The sequence below is a fragment of the Strix aluco genome, chromosome 15 (genome assembly GCF_031877795.1).
Source record: "Strix aluco isolate bStrAlu1 chromosome 15, bStrAlu1.hap1, whole genome shotgun sequence".
NCBI classification, from domain to species: domain Eukaryota; kingdom Metazoa; phylum Chordata; class Aves; order Strigiformes; family Strigidae; genus Strix; species Strix aluco.
The window spans coordinates 2,063,658-2,083,006 of NC_133945.1; positions in this window are offsets into that span (position 1 = coordinate 2,063,658).

Genomic DNA, 19,349 nt, shown 5'->3' on the forward strand with positions numbered 1-19,349 from the left:
ACACTTGTTCAGAACAAAAGAAAGAACAGAGACGCAGATTTGATGTTGTCCTGGAGAGCTTGCAGAGCACTGGGGAAAGGCAGGCAGAGAATTCCCTGCTAGCAACTTCTCTGTGTCTGGGAAGCAGAAGTGTTCACATTGCTTCGCAGAATCGCTTTTCTGCAGAAAACACTAACACTTGTTCAGAACGAAAGAAAGCACAGAGCCCCAGATTTTATGTTGTCCTGGAGAGCTTGCAGAGCACTGGGGAAAGGCAGGCAGACAATTCCCTGCTAGCACCTTCTCTGTGCCTGGGAAGCAGAAGTGTTCACATTGCTTCGCAGAATCGCTTTTGTGCAGAAAACACTAACACTTGTTCAGAATGAAAGAAAGCACAGAGCCCCAGATTTGCTGTTGCCCTGGAGAGCTTGCAGAGCACTGGGGAAAGGCAGGCAGAGAATTCCCTGCTAGCACCTTCTCTGTGCCTGCGAAGCAGAAGTGTTCACATTGCTTCGCAGAATCGCTTTTCTGCAGAAAACACTAACACTTCTTCAGAACGAAAGAAAGCACAGAGCCCCAGATTTTATGTTGTCCTGGAGAGCTTGCAGAGCACTGGGGAAAGGCAGGCAGAGAATTCCCTGCTAGCACCTTCTCTGTGCCTGGGAAGCAGAAGTGTTCACATTGCTTCGCAGAATCGCTTTTCTGCAGAAAACACTAACACTTGTTCAGAATGAAAGAAAGCACAGAGCCCCAGATTTGCTGTTGCCCTGGAGAGCTTGCAGAGCACTGGGGAAAGGCAGGCAGAGAATTCCCTGCTAGCACCTTCTCTGTGTCTGGGAAGCAGAAGTGTTCACATTGCTTCGCAGAATCGCTTTTCTGCAGAAAACACTAACACTTGTTCAGAACGAAAGAAAGCACAGAGCCCCAGATTTTATGTTGTCCTGGAGAGCTTGCAGAGCACTGGGGAAAGGCAGGCAGAGAATTCCCTGCTAGCACCTTCTCTGTGCCTGGGAAGCAGAAGTGTTCACATTGCTTCGCAGAATCGCTTTTGTGCAGAAAACAGTAACACTTGTTCAGAACAAAAGAAAGAACAGAGCCCCAGATTTGCTGTTGTCCTGGAGAGCTTGCAGAGCACTGGGGAAAGGCAGGCAGAGAATTCCCTGCTAGCACCTTCTCTGTGCCTGGGAAGCAGAAGTGTTCACATTGCTTCGCAGAATCGCTTTTGTGCAGAAAACCCTAACACTTGTTCAGAACAAAATAAAGCACAGAGCCCCAGATTTGATGTTGTCCTGGAGAGCTTGCAGAGCACTGGGGAAAGGCAGGCAGAGAATTCCCTGCTAGCAACTTCTCTGTGTCTGGGAAGCAGAAGTGTTCACATTGCTTCGCAGAATCGCTTTTCTGCAGAAAACACTAACACTTGTTCAGAACGAAAGAAAGCACAGAGCCCCAGATTTTCTGTTGTCCTGGAGAGCTTGCAGAGCACTGGGGAAAGGCAGGCAGAGAATTCCCTGCTAGCACCTTCTCTGTGCCTGGGAAGCAGAAGTGTTCACATTGCTTCGCAGAATCGCTTTTGTGCAGAAAACACTAAAAATTTTCAGAACGAAAGAAAGCACAGAGCCCCACATTTTATGTTGTCCTGGAGAGCTTGCAGAGCACTGGGGAAAGGCAGGCAGAGAATTCCCTGCTAGCACCTTCTCTGGGCCTGGGAAGCAGAAGTGTTCACATTGCTTCGCAGAATCGCTTTTGTGCAGAAAACAGTAACACTTGTTCAGAACAAAAGAAAGAACAGAGCCCCAGATTTGCTGTTGTCCTGGAGAGCTTGCAGAGCAGTGGGGAAAGGCAGGCAGAGAATTCCCTGCTAGCACCTTCTCTGTGCCTGGGAAGCAGAAGTGTTCACATTGCTTCGCAGAATCGCTTTTCTGCAGAAAACACTAACACTTGTTCAGAACGAAAGAAAGCACAGAGCCCCAGATTTGATGTTGTCCTGGAGAGCTTGCAGAGCACTGGGGAAAGGCAGGCAGAGAATTCCCTGCTAGCACCTTCTCTGGGCCTGGGAAGCAGAAGTGTTCACATTGCTTCGCAGAATCGCTTTTGTGCAGAAAACCCTAACACTTGTTCAGAACAAAAGAAAGCACAGAGCCCCAGATTTTCTGTTGCCCTGGAGAGCATGCAGAGCACTGGGGAAAGGCAGGCAGGGAATTCCCTGCTAGCACCTTCTCTGTGCCTGGGAAGCAGAAGTGTTCACATTGCTTTGCAGAATCGCTTTTGTGGAGAAAACACTAACACCTGTTCAGAACGAAAGAAAGCACAGAGCCCCAGATTTTCTGTTCTCCTGGAGAGCTTGCAGAGCACTGGGGAAAGGCAGGCAGAGAATTCCCTGCTAGCACCTTCTCTGTGCCTGGGAAGCAGAAGTGTTCACATTGCTTCGCAGAATCGCTTTTGTGCAGAAAACAGTAACACTTGTTCAGAACAAAAGAAAGAACAGAGCCCCAGATTTGCTGTTGTCCTGGAGAGCTTGCAGAGCACTGGGGAAAGGCAGGCAGAGAATTCCCTGCTAGCACCTTCTCTGTGCCTGGGAAGCAGAAGTGTTCACATTGCTTCGCAGAATCGCTTTTGTGCAGAAAACACTAACACTTGTTCAGAACAAAATAAAGCACAGAGCCCCAGATTCTATGTTGTCCTGGAGAGCTTGCAGAGCACTGGGGAAAGGCAGGCAGAGAATTCCCTGCTAGCACCTTCTCTGTGCCTGGGAAGCAGAAGTGTTCACATTGCTTCGCAGAATCGCTTTTGTGCAGAAAACACTAACACTTGTTCAGAACAAAAGAAAGCACAGAGCCCCAGATTTGCTGTTGTCCTGGAGAGCTTGCAGAGCACTGGGGAAAGGCAGGCAGAGAATTCCCTGCTAGCACCTTCTCTGTGCCTGGGAAGCAGAAGTGTTCACATTGCTTCGCAGAATCGCTTTTGTGCAGAAACAGTAACACTTGTTCAGAACAAAAGAAAGAACAGAGACGCAGATTTGATGTTGTCCTGGAGAGCTTGCAGAGCACTGGGGAAAGGCAGGCAGAGAATTCCCTGCTAGCAACTTCTCTGTGTCTGGGAAGCAGAAGTGTTCACATTGCTTCGCAGAATCGCTTTTCTGCAGAAAACACTAACACTTGTTCAGAACGAAAGAAAGCACAGAGCCCCAGATTTTATGTTGTCCTGGAGAGCTTGCAGAGCACTGGGGAAAGGCAGGCAGACAATTCCCTGCTAGCACCTTCTCTGTGCCTGGGAAGCAGAAGTGTTCACATTGCTTCGCAGAATCGCTTTTGTGCAGAAAACACTAACACTTGTTCAGAATGAAAGAAAGCACAGAGCCCCAGATTTGCTGTTGCCCTGGAGAGCTTGCAGAGCACTGGGGAAAGGCAGGCAGAGAATTCCCTGCTAGCACCTTCTCTGTGCCTGCGAAGCAGAAGTGTTCACATTGCTTCGCAGAATCGCTTTTCTGCAGAAAACACTAACACTTCTTCAGAACGAAAGAAAGCACAGAGCCCCAGATTTTATGTTGTCCTGGAGAGCTTGCAGAGCACTGGGGAAAGGCAGGCAGAGAATTCCCTGCTAGCACCTTCTCTGTGCCTGGGAAGCAGAAGTGTTCACATTGCTTCGCAGAATCGCTTTTGTGCAGAAAACACTAACACTTGTTCAGAATGAAAGAAAGCACAGAGCCCCAGATTTGCTGTTGCCCTGGAGAGCTTGCAGAGCACTGGGGAAAGGCAGGCAGAGAATTCCCTGCTAGCACCTTCTCTGTGTCTGGGAAGCAGAAGTGTTCACATTGCTTCGCAGAATCGCTTTTCTGCAGAAAACACTAACACTTGTTCAGAACGAAAGAAAGCACAGAGCCCCAGATTTTATGTTGTCCTGGAGAGCTTGCAGAGCACTGGGGAAAGGCAGGCAGAGAATTCCCTGCTAGCACCTTCTCTGTGCCTGGGAAGCAGAAGTGTTCACATTGCTTCGCAGAATCGCTTTTGTGCAGAAAACAGTAACACTTGTTCAGAACAAAAGAAAGAACAGAGCCCCAGATTCTATGTTGTCCTGGAGAGCTTGCAGAGCACTGGGGAAAGGCAGGCAGAGAATTCCCTGCTAGCACCTTCTCTGTGCCTGGGAAGCAGAAGTGTTCACATTGCTTCGCAGAATCGCTTTTGTGCAGAAAACCCTAACACTTGTTCAGAACAAAATAAAGCACAGAGCCCCAGATTTGATGTTGTCCTGGAGAGCTTGCAGAGCACTGGGGAAAGGCAGGCAGAGAATTCCCTGCTAGCAATTTCTCTGTGTCTGGGAAGCAGAAGTGTTCACATTGCTTCGCAGAATCGCTTTTCTGCAGAAAACACTAACACTTGTTCAGAACGAAAGAAAGCACAGAGCCCCAGATTTTCTGTTGTCCTGGAGAGCTTGCAGAGCACTGGGGAAAGGCAGGCAGAGAATTCCCTGCTAGCACCTTCTCTGTGCCTGGGAAGCAGAAGTGTTCACATTGCTTCGCAGAATCGCTTTTGTGCAGAAAACACTAACACTTGTTCAGAATGAAAGAAAGCACAGAGCCCCAGATTTGCTGTTGCCCTGGAGAGCTTGCAGAGCACTGGGGAAAGGCAGGCAGAGAATTCCCTGCTAGCACCTTCTCTGTGTCTGGGAAGCAGAAGTGTTCACATTGCTTCGCAGAATCGCTTTTCTGCAGAAAACACTAACACTTGTTCAGAACGAAAGAAAGCACAGAGCCCCAGATTTTCTGTTGTCCTGGAGAGCTTGCAGAGCACTGGGGAAAGGCAGGCAGAGAATTCCCTGCTAGCACCTTCTCTGTGCCTGGGAAGCAGAAGTGTTCACATTGCTTCGCAGAATCGCTTTTGTGCAGAAAACAGTAACACTTGTTCAGAACAAAAGAAAGAACAGAGCCCCAGATATGCTGTTGTCCTGGAGAGCTTGCAGAGCACTGGGGAAAGGCAGGCAGAGAATTCCCTGCTAGCACCTTCTCTGTGCCTGGGAAGCAGAAGTGTTCACATTGCTTCGCAGAATCGCTTTTGTGCAGAAAACACTAACACTTGTTCAGAACAAAATAAAGCACAGAGCCCCAGATTTGATGTTGTCCTGGAGAGCTTGCAGAGCACTGGGGAAAGGCAGGCAGAGAATTCCCTGCTAGCACCTTCTCTGTGCCTGGGAAGCAGAAGTGTTCACATTGCTTCGCAGAATCGCTTTTGTGCAGAAAACACTAACACTTGTTCAGAACAAAAGAAAGCACAGAGCCCCAGATTTTCTGTTGCCCTGGAGAGCATGCAGAGCACTGGGGAAAGGCAGGCAGGGAATTCCCTGCTAGCACCTTCTCTGTGCCTGCGAAGCAGAAGTGTTCACATTGCTTCGCAGAATCGCTTTTGTGCAGAAAACACTAACACCTGTTCAGAACGAAAGAAAGCACAGAGCCCCAGATTTTCTGTTCTCCTGGAGAGCTTGCAGAGCACTGGGGAAAGGCAGGCAGAGAATTCCCTGCTAGCACCTTCTCTGTGCCTGGGAAGCAGAAGTGTTCACATTGCTTCGCAGAATCGCTTTTGTGCAGAAAACAGTAACACTTGTTCAGAACAAAAGAAAGAACAGAGCCCCAGATTTGCTGTTGTCCTGGAGAGCTTCCAGAGCACTGGGGAAAGGCAGGCAGAGAAGTCCCTGCTAGCACCTTCTCTGTGCCTGGGAAGCAGAAGTGTTCACATTGCTTCGCAGAATCGCTTTTGTGCAGAAAACACTAACACTTGTTCAGAACAAAATAAAGCACAGAGCCCCAGATTTGATGTTGTCCTGGAGAGCTTGCAGAGCACTGGGGAAAGGCAGGCAGAGAATTCCCTGCTAGCACCTTCTCTGTGTCTGGGAAGCAGAAGTGTTCACATTGCTTCGCAGAATCGCTTTTCTGCAGAAAACACTAACACTTGTTCAGAACAAAAGAAAGCACAGAGCCCCAGATTTTCTGTTGTCCTGGAGAGCTTGCAGAGCACTGGGGAAAGGCAGGCAGAGAATTCCCTGCTAGCACCTTCTCTGTGCCTGGGAAGCAGAAGTGTTCACATTGCTTCGCAGAATTGCTTTTGTGCAGAAAACACTAACACCTGTTCAGAACGAAATAAAGCACAGAGCCCCAGATTTGCTGTTGTCCTGGAGAGCTTGCAGAGCACTGGGGAAAGGCAGGCAGAGAATTCCCTGCTAGCACCTTCTCTGTGCCTGGGAAGCAGAAGTGTTCACATTGCTTCGCAGAATCGCTTTTGTGCAGAAACAGTAACACTTGTTCAGAACAAAAGAAAGAACAGAGACGCAGATTTGCTGTTGTCCTGGAGAGCTTGCAGAGCACTGGGGAAAGGCAGGCAGAGAATTCCCTGCTAGCAACTTCTCTGTGTCTGGGAAGCAGAAGTGTTCACATTGCTTCGCAGAATCGCTTTTGTGCAGAAAACACTAACACTTGTTCAGAACGAAAGAAAGCACAGAGCCCCACATTTTATGTTGTCCTGGAGAGCTTGCAGAGCACTGGGGAAAGGCAGGCAGAGAATTCCCTGCTAGCACCTTCTCTGTGCCTGGGAAGCAGAAGTGTTCACATTGCTTCGCAGAATCGCTTTTCTGCAGAAAACACTAACACTTGTTCAGAACAAAATATAGCACAGAGCCCCAGATTTGCTGTTGTCCTGGAGAGCTTGCAGAGCAGTGGGGAAAGGCAGGCAGAGAATTCCCTGCTAGCACCTTCTCTGTGCCTGGGAAGCAGAAGTGTTCACATTGCTTCGCAGAATCGCTTTTGTGCAGAAAACACTAACACTTGTTCAGAACAAAATAAAGCACAGAGCCCCAGATTCTATGTTGTCCTGGAGAGCTTGCAGAGCACTGGGGAAAGGCAGGCAGAGAATTCCCTGCTAGCACCTTCTCTGTGCCTGGGAAGCAGAAGTGTTCACATTGCTTCGCAGAATCGCTTTTGTGCAGAAAACACTAACACTTGTTCAGAACAAAAGAAAGCACAGAGCCCCAGATTTGCTGTTGTCCTGGAGAGCTTGCAGAGCACTGGGGAAAGGCAGGCAGAGAATTCCCTGCTAGCACCTTCTCTGTGCCTGGGAAGCAGAAGTGTTCACATTGCTTCGCAGAATCGCTTTTGTGCAGAAACAGTAACACTTGTTCAGAACAAAAGAAAGAACAGAGCCCCAGATTTGCTGTTGTCCTGGAGAGCTTGCAGAGCAGTGGGGAAAGGCAGGCAGAGAATTCCCTGCTAGCACCTTCTCTGTGCCTGGGAAGCAGAAGTGTTCACATTGCTTTGCAGAATCGCTTTTCTGCAGAAAACACTAACACTTGTTCAGAACGAAAGAAAGCACAGAGCCCCAGATTTTATGTTGTCCTGGAGAGCTTGCAGAGCACTGGGGAAAGGCAGGCAGACAATTCCCTGCTAGCACCTTCTCTGTGCCTGGGAAGCAGAAGTGTTCACATTGCTTCGCAGAATCGCTTTTGTGCAGAAAACACTAACACTTGTTCAGAATGAAAGAAAGCACAGAGCCCCAGATTTGCTGTTGCCCTGGAGAGCTTGCAGAGCACTGGGGAAAGGCAGGCAGAGAATTCCCTGCTAGCACCTTCTCTGTGCCTGCGAAGCAGAAGTGTTCACATTGCTTCGCAGAATCGCTTTTCTGCAGAAAACACTAACACTTCTTCAGAACGAAAGAAAGCACAGAGCCCCAGATTTTATGTTGTCCTGGAGAGCTTGCAGAGCACTGGGGAAAGGCAGGCAGAGAATTCCCTGCTAGCACCTTCTCTGTGCCTGGGAAGCAGAAGTGTTCACATTGCTTCGCAGAATCGCTTTTGTGCAGAAAACACTAACACTTGTTCAGAATGAAAGAAAGCACAGAGCCCCAGATTTGCTGTTGCCCTGGAGAGCTTGCAGAGCACTGGGGAAAGGCAGGCAGAGAATTCCCTGCTAGCACCTTCTCTGTGTCTGGGAAGCAGAAGTGTTCACATTGCTTCGCAGAATCGCTTTTCTGCAGAAAACACTAACACTTGTTCAGAACGAAAGAAAGCACAGAGCCCCAGATTTGCTGTTGTCCTGGAGAGCTTGCAGAGCACTGGGGAAAGGCAGGCAGAGAATTCCCTGCTAGCACCTTCTCTGTGCCTGGGAAGCAGAAGTGTTCACATTGCTTCGCAGAATCGCTTTTGTGCAGAAAACCCTAACACTTGTTCAGAACAAAATAAAGCACAGAGCCCCAGATTCTATGTTGTCCTGGAGAGCTTGCAGAGCAGTGGGGAAAGGCAGGCAGGGAATTCCCTGCTAGCAACTTCTCTGTGTCTGGGAAGCAGAAGTGTTCACATTGCTTCGCAGAATCGCTTTTCTGCAGAAAACACTAACACTTGTTCAGAACGAAAGAAAGCACAGAGCCCCAGATTTTCTGTTGTCCTGGAGAGCTTGCAGAGCACTGGGGAAAGGCAGGCAGAGAATTCCCTGCTAGCACCTTCTCTGTGCCTGGGAAGCAGAAGTGTTCACATTGCTTCGCAGAATCGCTTTTGTGCAGAAAACAGTAACACTTGTTCAGAACAAAAGAAAGAACAGAGCCCCAGATTTGCTGTTGTCCTGGAGAGCTTGCAGAGCACTGGGGAAAGGCAGGCAGAGAAGTCCCTGCTAGCACCTTCTCTGTGTCTGGGAAGCAGAAGTGTTCACATTGCTTCGCAGAATCGCTTTTCTGCAGAAAACACTAACACTTGTTCAGAACGAAAGAAAGCACAGAGCCCCAGATTTTCTGTTGTCCTGGAGAGCTTGCAGAGCACTGGGGAAAGGCAGGCAGAGAATTCCCTGCTAGCACCTTCTCTGTGCCTGGGAAGCAGAAGTGTTCACATTGCTTCGCAGAATCGCTTTTGTGCAGAAAACACTAACACTTGTTCAGAACAAAAGAAAGCACAGAGCCCCAGATTTTCTGTTGCCCTGGAGAGCATGCAGAGCACTGGGGAAAGGCAGGCAGGGAATTCCCTGCTAGCACCTTCTCTGTGCCTGCGAAGCAGAAGTGTTCACATTGCTTCGCAGAATCGCTTTTGTGCAGAAAACACTAACACCTGTTCAGAACGAAAGAAAGAACAGAGCCCCAGATTTGCTGTTGTCCTGGAGAGCTTGCAGAGCACTGGGGAAAGGCAGGCAGAGAATTCCCTGCTAGCACCTTCTCTGTGCCTGGGAAGCAGAAGTGTTCACATTGCTTCGCAGAATCGCTTTTGTGCAGAAAACACTAACACTTGTTCAGAACAAAAGAAAGCACAGAGCCCCAGATTTGATGTTGTCCTGGAGAGCTTGCAGAGCACTGGGGAAAGGCAGGCAGAGAATTCCCTGCTAGCACCTTCTCTGTGTCTGGGAAGCAGAAGTGTTCACATTGCTTCGCAGAATCGCTTTTCTGCAGAAAACACTAACACTTGTTCAGAACAAAAGAAAGCACAGAGCCCCAGATTTTCTGTTGTCCTGGAGAGCTTGCAGAGCACTGGGGAAAGGCAGGCAGAGAATTCCCTGCTAGCACCTTCTCTGTGCCTGGGAAGCAGAAGTGTTCACATTGCTTCGCAGAATCGCTTTTGTGCAGAAAACAGTAACACTTGTTCAGAACAAAAGAAAGAACAGAGCCCCAGATTTGCTGTTGTCCTGGAGAGCTTGCAGAGCACTGGGGAAAGGCAGGCAGAGAAGTCCCTGCTAGCACCTTCTCTGTGTCTGGGAAGCAGAAGTGTTCACATTGCTTCGCAGAATCGCTTTTCTGCAGAAAACACTAACACTTGTTCAGAACGAAAGAAAGCACAGAGCCCCAGATTTTCTGTTGTCCTGGAGAGCTTGCAGAGCACTGGGGAAAGGCAGGCAGAGAATTCCCTGCTAGCACCTTCTCTGTGCCTGGGAAGCAGAAGTGTTCACATTGCTTCGCAGAATCGCTTTTGTGCAGAAAACACTAACACTTGTTCAGAACAAAAGAAAGCACAGAGCCCCAGATTTTCTGTTGCCCTGGAGAGCATGCAGAGCACTGGGGAAAGGCAGGCAGGGAATTCCCTGCTAGCACCTTCTCTGTGCCTGCGAAGCAGAAGTGTTCACATTGCTTCGCAGAATCGCTTTTGTGCAGAAAACACTAACACCTGTTCAGAACGAAAGAAAGAACAGAGCCCCAGATTTGCTGTTGTCCTGGAGAGCTTGCAGAGCACTGGGGAAAGGCAGGCAGAGAATTCCCTGCTAGCACCTTCTCTGTGCCTGGGAAGCAGAAGTGTTCACATTGCTTCGCAGAATCGCTTTTGTGCAGAAAACACTAACACTTGTTCAGAACAAAATAAAGCACAGAGCCCCAGATTTGATGTTGTCCTGGAGAGCTTGCAGAGCACTGGGGAAAGGCAGGCAGAGAATTCCCTGCTAGCACCTTCTCTGTGTCTGGGAAGCAGAAGTGTTCACATTGCTTCGCAGAATCGCTTTTCTGCAGAAAACACTAACACTTGTTCAGAACAAAAGAAAGCACAGAGCCCCAGATTTTCTGTTGTCCTGGAGAGCTTGCAGAGCACTGGGGAAAGGCAGGCAGAGAATTCCCTGCTAGCACCTTCTCTGTGCCTGGGAAGCAGAAGTGTTCACATTGCTTCGCAGAATTGCTTTTGTGCAGAAAACACTAACACCTGTTCAGAACGAAATAAAGCACAGAGCCCCAGATTTGCTGTTGTCCTGGAGAGCTTGCAGAGCACTGGGGAAAGGCAGGCAGAGAATTCCCTGCTAGCACCTTCTCTGTGCCTGGGAAGCAGAAGTGTTCACATTGCTTCGCAGAATCGCTTTTGTGCAGAAACAGTAACACTTGTTCAGAACAAATGAAAGAACAGAGACGCAGATTTGCTGTTGTCCTGGAGAGCTTGCAGAGCACTGGGGAAAGGCAGGCAGAGAATTCCCTGCTAGCAACTTCTCTGTGTCTGGGAAGCAGAAGTGTTCACATTGCTTCGCAGAATCGCTTTTCTGCAGAAAACACTAACACTTGTTCAGAACGAAAGAAAGCACAGAGCCCCACATTTTATGTTGTCCTGGAGAGCTTGCAGAGCACTGGGGAAAGGCAGGCAGAGAATTCCCTGCTAGCACCTTCTCTGTGTCTGGGAAGCAGAAGTGTTCACATTGCTTCGCAGAATCGCTTTTGTGCAGAAAACACTAACACTTGTTCAGAACAAAATATAGCACAGAGCCCCAGATTTGCTGTTGTCCTGGAGAGCTTGCAGAGCAGTGGGGAAAGGCAGGCAGAGAATTCCCTGCTAGCACCTTCTCTGTGTCTGCACAGCAGAAGTGTTCACATTGCTTCGCAGAATCGCTTTCCTGTAGAAAACAATAACACTTGTTCAGAACAAAATAAAGCACAGAGCCCCAGATTTTATGTTGTCCTGGAGAGCTTGCAGAGCACTGGGGAAAGGCAGGCAGAGAATTCCCTGCTAGCACCTTCTCTGGGCCTGGGAAGCAGAAGTGTTCACATTGCTTCGCAGAATCGCTTTTGTGCAGAAAACAGTAACACTTGTTCAGAATGAAAGAAAGCACAGAGCCCCAGATTTGATGTTGTCCTGGAGAGCTTGCAGAGCACTGGGGAAAGGCAGGCAGAGAATTCCCTGCTAGCACCTTCTCTGTGCCTGCGAAGCAGAAGTGTTCACATTGCTTCGCAGAATCGCTTTTCTGCAGAAAACACTAACACTTGTTCAGAACGAAAGAAAGCACAGAGCCCCAGATTTTATGTTGTCCTGGAGAGCTTGCAGAGCACTGGGGAAAGGCAGGCAGAGAATTTCCTGCTAGCACCTTCTCTGTGCCTGGGAAGCAGAAGTGTTCACATTCTTTCGCAGAGTCGCTTTTGTGAAGAAAACCATAACACTTGTTCAGAACAAAAGAAAGCACAGAGCCCCAGATTTGCTGTTGTCTTGGAGAGCTTGCAGAGCACTGGGGAAAGGCAGGCAGGGAATTCCCTGCTAGCACCTTCTCTGTGTCTGGGAAGCAGAAGTGTTCACATTGCTTCGCAGAATCGCTTTTCTGCAGAAAACACTAACACCTGTTCAGAACGAAAGAAAGCACAGAGCCCCAGATTTTATGTTGTTCTGGAGAGCTTGCAGAGCACTGGGGAAAGGCAGGCAGAGAATTCCCTGCTAGCACCTTCTCTGTGCCTGGGAAGCAGAAGTGTTCACATTGCTTCGCAGAATCGCTTTTGTGCAGAAAACCCTAACACTTGTTCAGAACAAAAGAAAGAACAGAGCCCCAGATTTGCTGTTGTCCTGGAGAGCTTGCAGAGCAGTGGGGAAAGGCAGGCAGAGAATTCCCTGCTAGCACCTTCTCTGTGCCTGGGAAGCAGAAGTGTTCACATTGCTTTGCAGAATCGCTTTTCTGCAGAAAACACTAACACTTGTTCAGAACGAAAGAAAGCACAGAGCCCCAGATTTTATGTTGTCCTGGAGAGCTTGCAGAGCACTGGGGAAAGGCAGGCAGAGAATTCCCTGCTAGCACCTTCTCTGTGCCTGGGAAGCAGAAGTGTTCACATTGCTTCGCAGAATCGCTTTTGTGCAGAAAACACTAACACTTGTTCAGAACAAAATAAAGCACAGAGCCCCAGATTTGATGTTGTCCTGGAGAGCTTGCAGAGCACTGGGGAAAGGCAGGCAGACAATTCCCTGCTAGCACCTTCTCTGTGCCTGCGAAGCAGAAGTGTTCACATTGCTTCGCAGAATCGCTTTTGTGCAGAAAACACTAACACTTGTTCAGAACAAAAGAAAGCACAGAGCCCCAGATTTGCTGTTGTCCTGGAGAGCTTGCAGAGCACTGGGGAAAGGCAGGCAGAGAATTCCCTGCTAGCACCTTCTCTGTGCCTGGGAAGCAGAAGTGTTCACATTGCTTCGCAGAATCGCTTTTGTGCAGAAACAGTAACACTTGTTCAGAACAAAAGAAAGAACAGAGACGCAGATTTGATGTTGTCCTGGAGAGCTTGCAGAGCACTGGGGAAAGGCAGGCAGAGAATTCCCTGCTAGCAACTTCTCTGTGTCTGGGAAGCAGAAGTGTTCTCGTTGCTTCGCAGAATCGCTTTTGTGCAGAAAACACTAACACTTGTTCAGAACGAAAGAAAGCACAGAGCCCCAGATTTTCTGTTGTCCTGGAGAGCTTGCAGAGCACTGGGGAAAGGCAGGCAGAGAATTCCCTGCTAGCACCTTCTCTGTGCCTGGGAAGCAGAAGTGTTCACATTGCTTCGCAGAATCGCTTTTGTGCAGAAAACACTAACACTTGTTCAGAATGAAAGAAAGCACAGAGCCCCAGATTTGCTGTTGCACTGGAGAGCTTGCAGAGCACTGGGGAAAGGCAGGCAGAGAATTCCCTGCTAGCACCTTCTCTGTGTCTGGGAAGCAGAAGTGTTCACATTGCTTCGCAGAATCGCTTTTCTGCAGAAAACACTAACACTTGTTCAGAACAAAAGAAAGCACAGAGCCCCAGATTTGCTGTTGTCCTGGAGAGCTTGCAGAGCACTGGGGAAAGGCAGGCAGAGAATTCCCTGCTAGCACCTTCTCTGTGCCTGCGAAGCAGAAGTGTTCACATTGCTTCGCAGAATCGCTTTTGTGCAGAAAACAGTAACACTTGTTCAGAACAAAATAAAGCACCGAGCCCCAGATTTGAAGTTGCCGTCGAGAGCTTGCAGAGCACTGGGGAAAGGCAGGCAGAGAATTCCCTGCTAGCACCTTCTCTGTGCCTGGGAAGCAGAAGTGTTCACATTGCTTCGCAGAATCGCTTTTCTGCAGAAAACACTAACACTTGTTCAGAACGAAAGAAAGCACAGAGCCCCAGATTTTATGTTGTCCTGGAGAGCTTGCAGAGCACTGGGGAAAGGCAGGCAGAGAATTCCCTGCTAGCACCTTCTCTGTGCCTGCGAAGCAGAAGTGTTCACATTGCTTCGCAGAATCGCTTTTGTGCAGAAAACAGTAACACTTGTTCAGAACAAAAGAAAGAACAGAGCCCCAGATTTGCTGTTGTCCTGGAGAGCTTGCAGAGCACTGGGGAAAGGCAGGCAGAGAAGTCCCTGCTAGCACCTTCTCTGTGCCTGCGAAGCAGAAGTGTTCACATTGCTTCGCAGAATCGCTTTTGTGCAGAAAACACTAACACTTGTTCAGAACAAAATAAAGCACAGAGCCCCAGATTTGATGTTGTCCTGGAGAGCTTGCAGAGCACTGGGGAAAGGCAGGCAGAGAATTCCCTGCTAGCACCTTCTCTGTGCCTGCGAAGCAGAAGTGTTCACATTGCTTCGCAGAATCGCTTTTGTGCAGAAAACACTAACACTTGTTCAGAACAAAAGAAAGCACAGAGCCCCAGATTTGCTGTTGTCCTGGAGAGCTTGCAGAGCACTGGGGAAAGGCAGGCAGAGAATTCCCTGCTAGCACCTTCTCTGTGCCTGGGAAGCAGAAGTGTTCACATTGCTTCGCAGAATCGCTTTTCTGTAGAAAACACTAACACTTCTTCAGAACAAAATAAAGCACAGAGCCCCAGATTTGCTGTTGTCCTGGAGAGCTTGCAGAGCACTGGGGAAAGGCAGGCAGAGAATTCCCTGCTAGCACGTTCTCTGTGCCTGGGAAGCAGAAGTGTTCACATTGCTTCGCAGAATCGCTTTTGTGCAGAAAACCCTAACACTTGTTCAGAACAAAAGAAAGCACAGAGCCCCAGAACTGCTGTTGTCCTGGAGAGCTTGCAGAGCACTGGGGAAAGGCAGGCAGAGAATTCCCTGCTAGCACCTTCTCTGTGCCTGGGAAGCAGAAGTGTTCACATTGCTTCGCAGAATCGCTTTTGTGCAGAAAACAGTAACACTTGTTCAGAACAAAAGAAAGAACAGAGCCCCAGATTTGCTGTTGTCCTGGAGAGCTTGCAGAGCAGTGGGGAAAGGCAGGCAGAGAATTCCCTGCTAGCACCTTCTCTGTGCCTGGGAAGCAGAAGTGTTCACATTGCTTCGCAGAATCGCTTTTCTGTAGAAAACACTAACACGTCTTCAGAACAAAATAAAGCACAGAGCCCCAGATTTGCTGTTGTCCTGGAGAGCTTGCAGAGCACTGGGGAAAGGCAGGCAGAGAATTCCCTGCTAGCACCTTCTCTGTGCCTGGGAAGCAGAAGTGTTCACATTGCTTCGCAGAATCGCTTTTGTGCAGAAAACCCTAACACTTGTTCAGAACGAAAGAAAGCACAGAGCCCCAGAACTGCTGTTGTCCTGGAGAGCTTGCAGAGCACTGGGGAAAGGCAGGCAGAGAATTCCCTGCTAGCACCTTCTCTGTGCCTGGGAAGCAGAAGTGTTCACATTGCTTCGCAGAATCGCTTTTGTGCAGAAAACAGTAACACTTGTTCAGAACAAAAGAAAGAACAGAGCCCCAGATTTGCTGTTGTCCTGGAGAGCTTGCAGAGCAGTGGGGAAAGGCAGGCAGAGAATTCCCTGCTAGCACCTTCTCTGTGCCTGGGAAGCAGAAGTGTTCACATTGCTTCGCAGAATCGCTTTTGTGCAGAAAACACTAACACTTGTTCAGAATGAAAGAAAGCACAGAGCCCCAGATTTGCTGTTGCCCTGGAGAGCTTGCAGAGCACTGGGGAAAGGCAGGCAGAGAATTCCCTGCTAGCACCTTCTCTGTGTCTGGGAAGCAGAAGTGTTCACATTGCTTCGCAGAATCGCTTTTCTGCAGAAAACACTAACACCTGTTCAGAACGAAAGAAAGCACAGAGCCCCAGATTTGCTGTTGTCCTGGAGAGCTTGCAGAGCACTGGGGAAAGGCAGGCAGAGAATTCCCTGCTAGCACCTTCTCTGTGCCTGGGAAGCAGAAGTGTTCCCATTGCTTCGCAGAATCGCTTTTGTGCAAAAAACACTAAAAATTTTCAGAACGAAAGAAAGCACAGAGCCCCACATTTTATGTTGTCCTGGAGAGCTTGCAGAGCACTGGGGAAAGGCAGGCAGAGAATTCCCTGCTAGCACCTTCTCTGGGCCTGGGAAGCAGAAGTGTTCACATTGCTTCGCAGAATCGCTTTTGTGCAGAAAACAGTAACACTTGTTCAGAACAAAAGAAAGAACAGAGCCCCAGATTTGCTGTTGTCCTGGAGAGCTTGCAGAGCAGTGGGGAAAGGCAGGCAGAGAATTCCCTGCTAGCACCTTCTCTGTGCCTGGGAAGCAGAAGTGTTCACATTGCTTCGCAGAATCGCTTTTCTGCAGAAAACACTAACACTTGTTCAGAACGAAAGAAAGCACAGAGCCCCAGATTTTATGTTGTCCTGGAGAGCTTGCAGAGCACTGGGGAAAGGCAGGCAGAGAATTCCCTGCTAGCACCTTCTCTGGGCCTGGGAAGCAGAAGTGTTCACATTGCTTCGCAGAATCGCTTTTGTGCAGAAAACCCTAACACTTGTTCAGAACAAAAGAAAGCACAGAGCCCCAGATTTTCTGTTGCCCTGGAGAGCATGCAGAGCACTGGGGAAAGGCAGGCAGGGAATTCCCTGCTAGCACCTTCTCTGTGCCTGGGAAGCAGAAGTGTTCACATTGCTTTGCAGAATCGCTTTTGTGGAGAAAACACTAACACCTGTTCAGAACGAAAGAAAGCACAGAGCCCCAGATTTTCTGTTCTCCTGGAGAGCTTGCAGAGCACTGGGGAAAGGCAGGCAGAGAATTCCCTGCTAGCACCTTCTCTGTGCCTGGGAAGCAGAAGTGTTCACATTGCTTCGCAGAATCGCTTTTGTGCAGAAAACAGTAACACTTGTTCAGAACAAAAGAAAGCACAGAGCCCCAGATTTGCTGTTGTCCTGGAGAGCTTGCAGAGCACTGGGGAAAGGCAGGCAGAGAATTCCCTGCTAGCACCTTCTCTGTGCCTGGGAAGCAGAAGTGTTCACATTGCTTCGCAGAATCGCTTTTGTGCAGAAAACACTAACACTTGTTCAGAACAAAATAAAGCACAGAGCCCCAGATTCTATGTTGTCCTGGAGAGCTTGCAGAGCACTGGGGAAAGGCAGGCAGAGAATTCCCTGCTAGCACCTTCTCTGTGCCTGGGAAGCAGAAGTGTTCACATTGCTTCGCAGAATCGCTTTTGTGCAGAAAACACTAACACTTGTTCAGAACAAAAGAAAGCACAGAGCCCCAGATTTGCTGTTGTCCTGGAGAGCTTGCAGAGCACTGGGGAAAGGCAGGCAGAGAATTCCCTGCTAGCACCTTCTCTGTGCCTGGGAAGCAGAAGTGTTCACATTGCTTCGCAGAATCGCTTTTGTGCAGAAACAGTAACACTTGTTCAGAACAAAAGAAAGAACAGAGACGCAGATTTGATGTTGTCCTGGAGAGCTTGCAGAGCACTGGGGAAAGGCAGGCAGAGAATTCCCTGCTAGCAACTTCTCTGTGTCTGGGAAGCAGAAGTGTTCACATTGCTTCGCAGAATCGCTTTTCTGCAGAAAACACTAACACTTGTTCAGAACGAAAGAAAGCACAGAGCCCCAGATTTTATGTTGTCCTGGAGAGCTTGCAGAGCACTGGGGAAAGGCAGGCAGACAATTCCCTGCTAGCACCTTCTCTGTGCCTGGGAAGCAGAAGTGTTCACATTGCTTCGCAGAATCGCTTTTGTGCAGAAAACACTAACACTTGTTCAGAATGAAAGAAAGCACAGAGCCCCAGATTTGCTGTTGCCCTGGAGAGCTTGCAGAGCACTGGGGAAAGGCAGGCAGAGAATTCCCTGCTAGCACCTTCTCTGTGCCTGGGAAGCAGAAGTGTTCACATTGCTTCGCAGAATCGCTTTTGTGCAGAAAACACTAACACTTGTTCAGAACAAAAGAAAGCACAGAGCCCCAGATTTGCTGTTGTCCTGGAGAGCTTGCAGAGCACTGGGGAAAGGCAGGCAGAGAATTCCCTGCTAGCACCTTCTCTGTGCCTGGGAAGCAGAAGTGTTCACATTGCTTCGCAGAATCGCTTTTGTGCAGAAACAGTAACACTTGTTCAGAACAAAAGAAAGAACAGAGACGCAGATTTGATGTTGTCCTGGAGAGCTTGCAGAGCACTGGGGAAAGGCAGGCAGAGAATTCCCTGCTAGCAACTTCTCTGTGTCTGGGAAGCAGAAGTGTTCACATTGCTTCGCAGAATCGCTTTTCTGCAGAAAACACTAACACTTGTTCAGAACGAAAGAAAGCACAGAGCCCCAGATTTTATGTTGTCCTGGAGAGCTTGCAGAGCACTGGGGAAAGGCAGGCAGACAATTCCCTGCTAGCACCTTCTCTGTGCCTGGGAAGCAGAAGTGTTCACATTGCTTCGCAGAATCGCTTTTGTGCAGAAAACACTAACACTTGTTCAGAATGAAAGAAAGCACAGAGCCCCAGATTTGCTGTTGCCCTGGAGAGCTTGCAGAGCACTGGGGAAAGGCAGGCAGAGAATTCCCTGCTAGCACCTTCTCTGTGCCTGCGAAGCAGAAGTGTTCACATTGCTTCGCAGAATCGCTTTTCTGTAGAAAACACTAACACTTCTTCAGAACGAAAGAAAGCACAGAGCCCCAGATTTTATGTTGTCCTGGAGAGCTTGCAGAGCACTGGGGAAAGGCAGGCAGAGAATTCCCTGCTAGCACCTTCTCTGTGCCTGGGAAGCAGAAGTGTTCACATTGCTTCGCAGAATCGCTTTTGTGCAGAAAACACTAACACTTGTTCAGAATGAAAGAAAGCACAGAGCCCCAGATTTGCTGTTGCCCTGGAGAGCTTGCAGAGCACTGGGGAAAGGCAGGCAGAGAATTCCCTGCTAGCACCTTCTCTGTGCCTGGGAAGCAGAAGTGTTCACATTGCTTCGCAGAATCGCTTTTCTGCAGAAAACACTAACACTTGTTCAGAAGGAAAGAAAGCACAGAGCCCCAGATTTTATGTTGTCCTGGAGAGCTTGCAGAGCACTGGGGAAAGGCAGGCAGAGAATTCCCTGCTAGCACCTTCTCTGTGCCTGGGAAGCAGAAGTGTTCACATTGCTTCGCAGAATCGCTTTTGTGCAGAAAACAGTAACACTTGTTCAGAACAAAAGAAAGAACAGAGCCCCAGATTTGCTGTTGTCCTGGAGAGCTTGCAGAGCACTGGGGAAAGGCAGGCAGAGAATTCCCTGCTAGCACCTTCTCTGTGCCTGGGAAGCAGAAGTGTTCACATTGCTTCGCAGAATCGCTTTTGTGCAGAAAACCCTAACACTTGTTCAGAACAAAATAAAGCACAGAGCCCCAGATTTGATGTTGTCCTGGAGAGCTTGCAGAGCACTGGGGAAAGGCAGGCAGAGAATTCCCTGCTAGCAACTTCTCTGTGTCTGGGAAGCAGAAGTGTTCACATTGCTTCGCAGAATCGCTTTTCTGCAGAAAACACTAACACTTGTTCAGAACGAAAGAAAGCACAGAGCCCCAGATTTTCT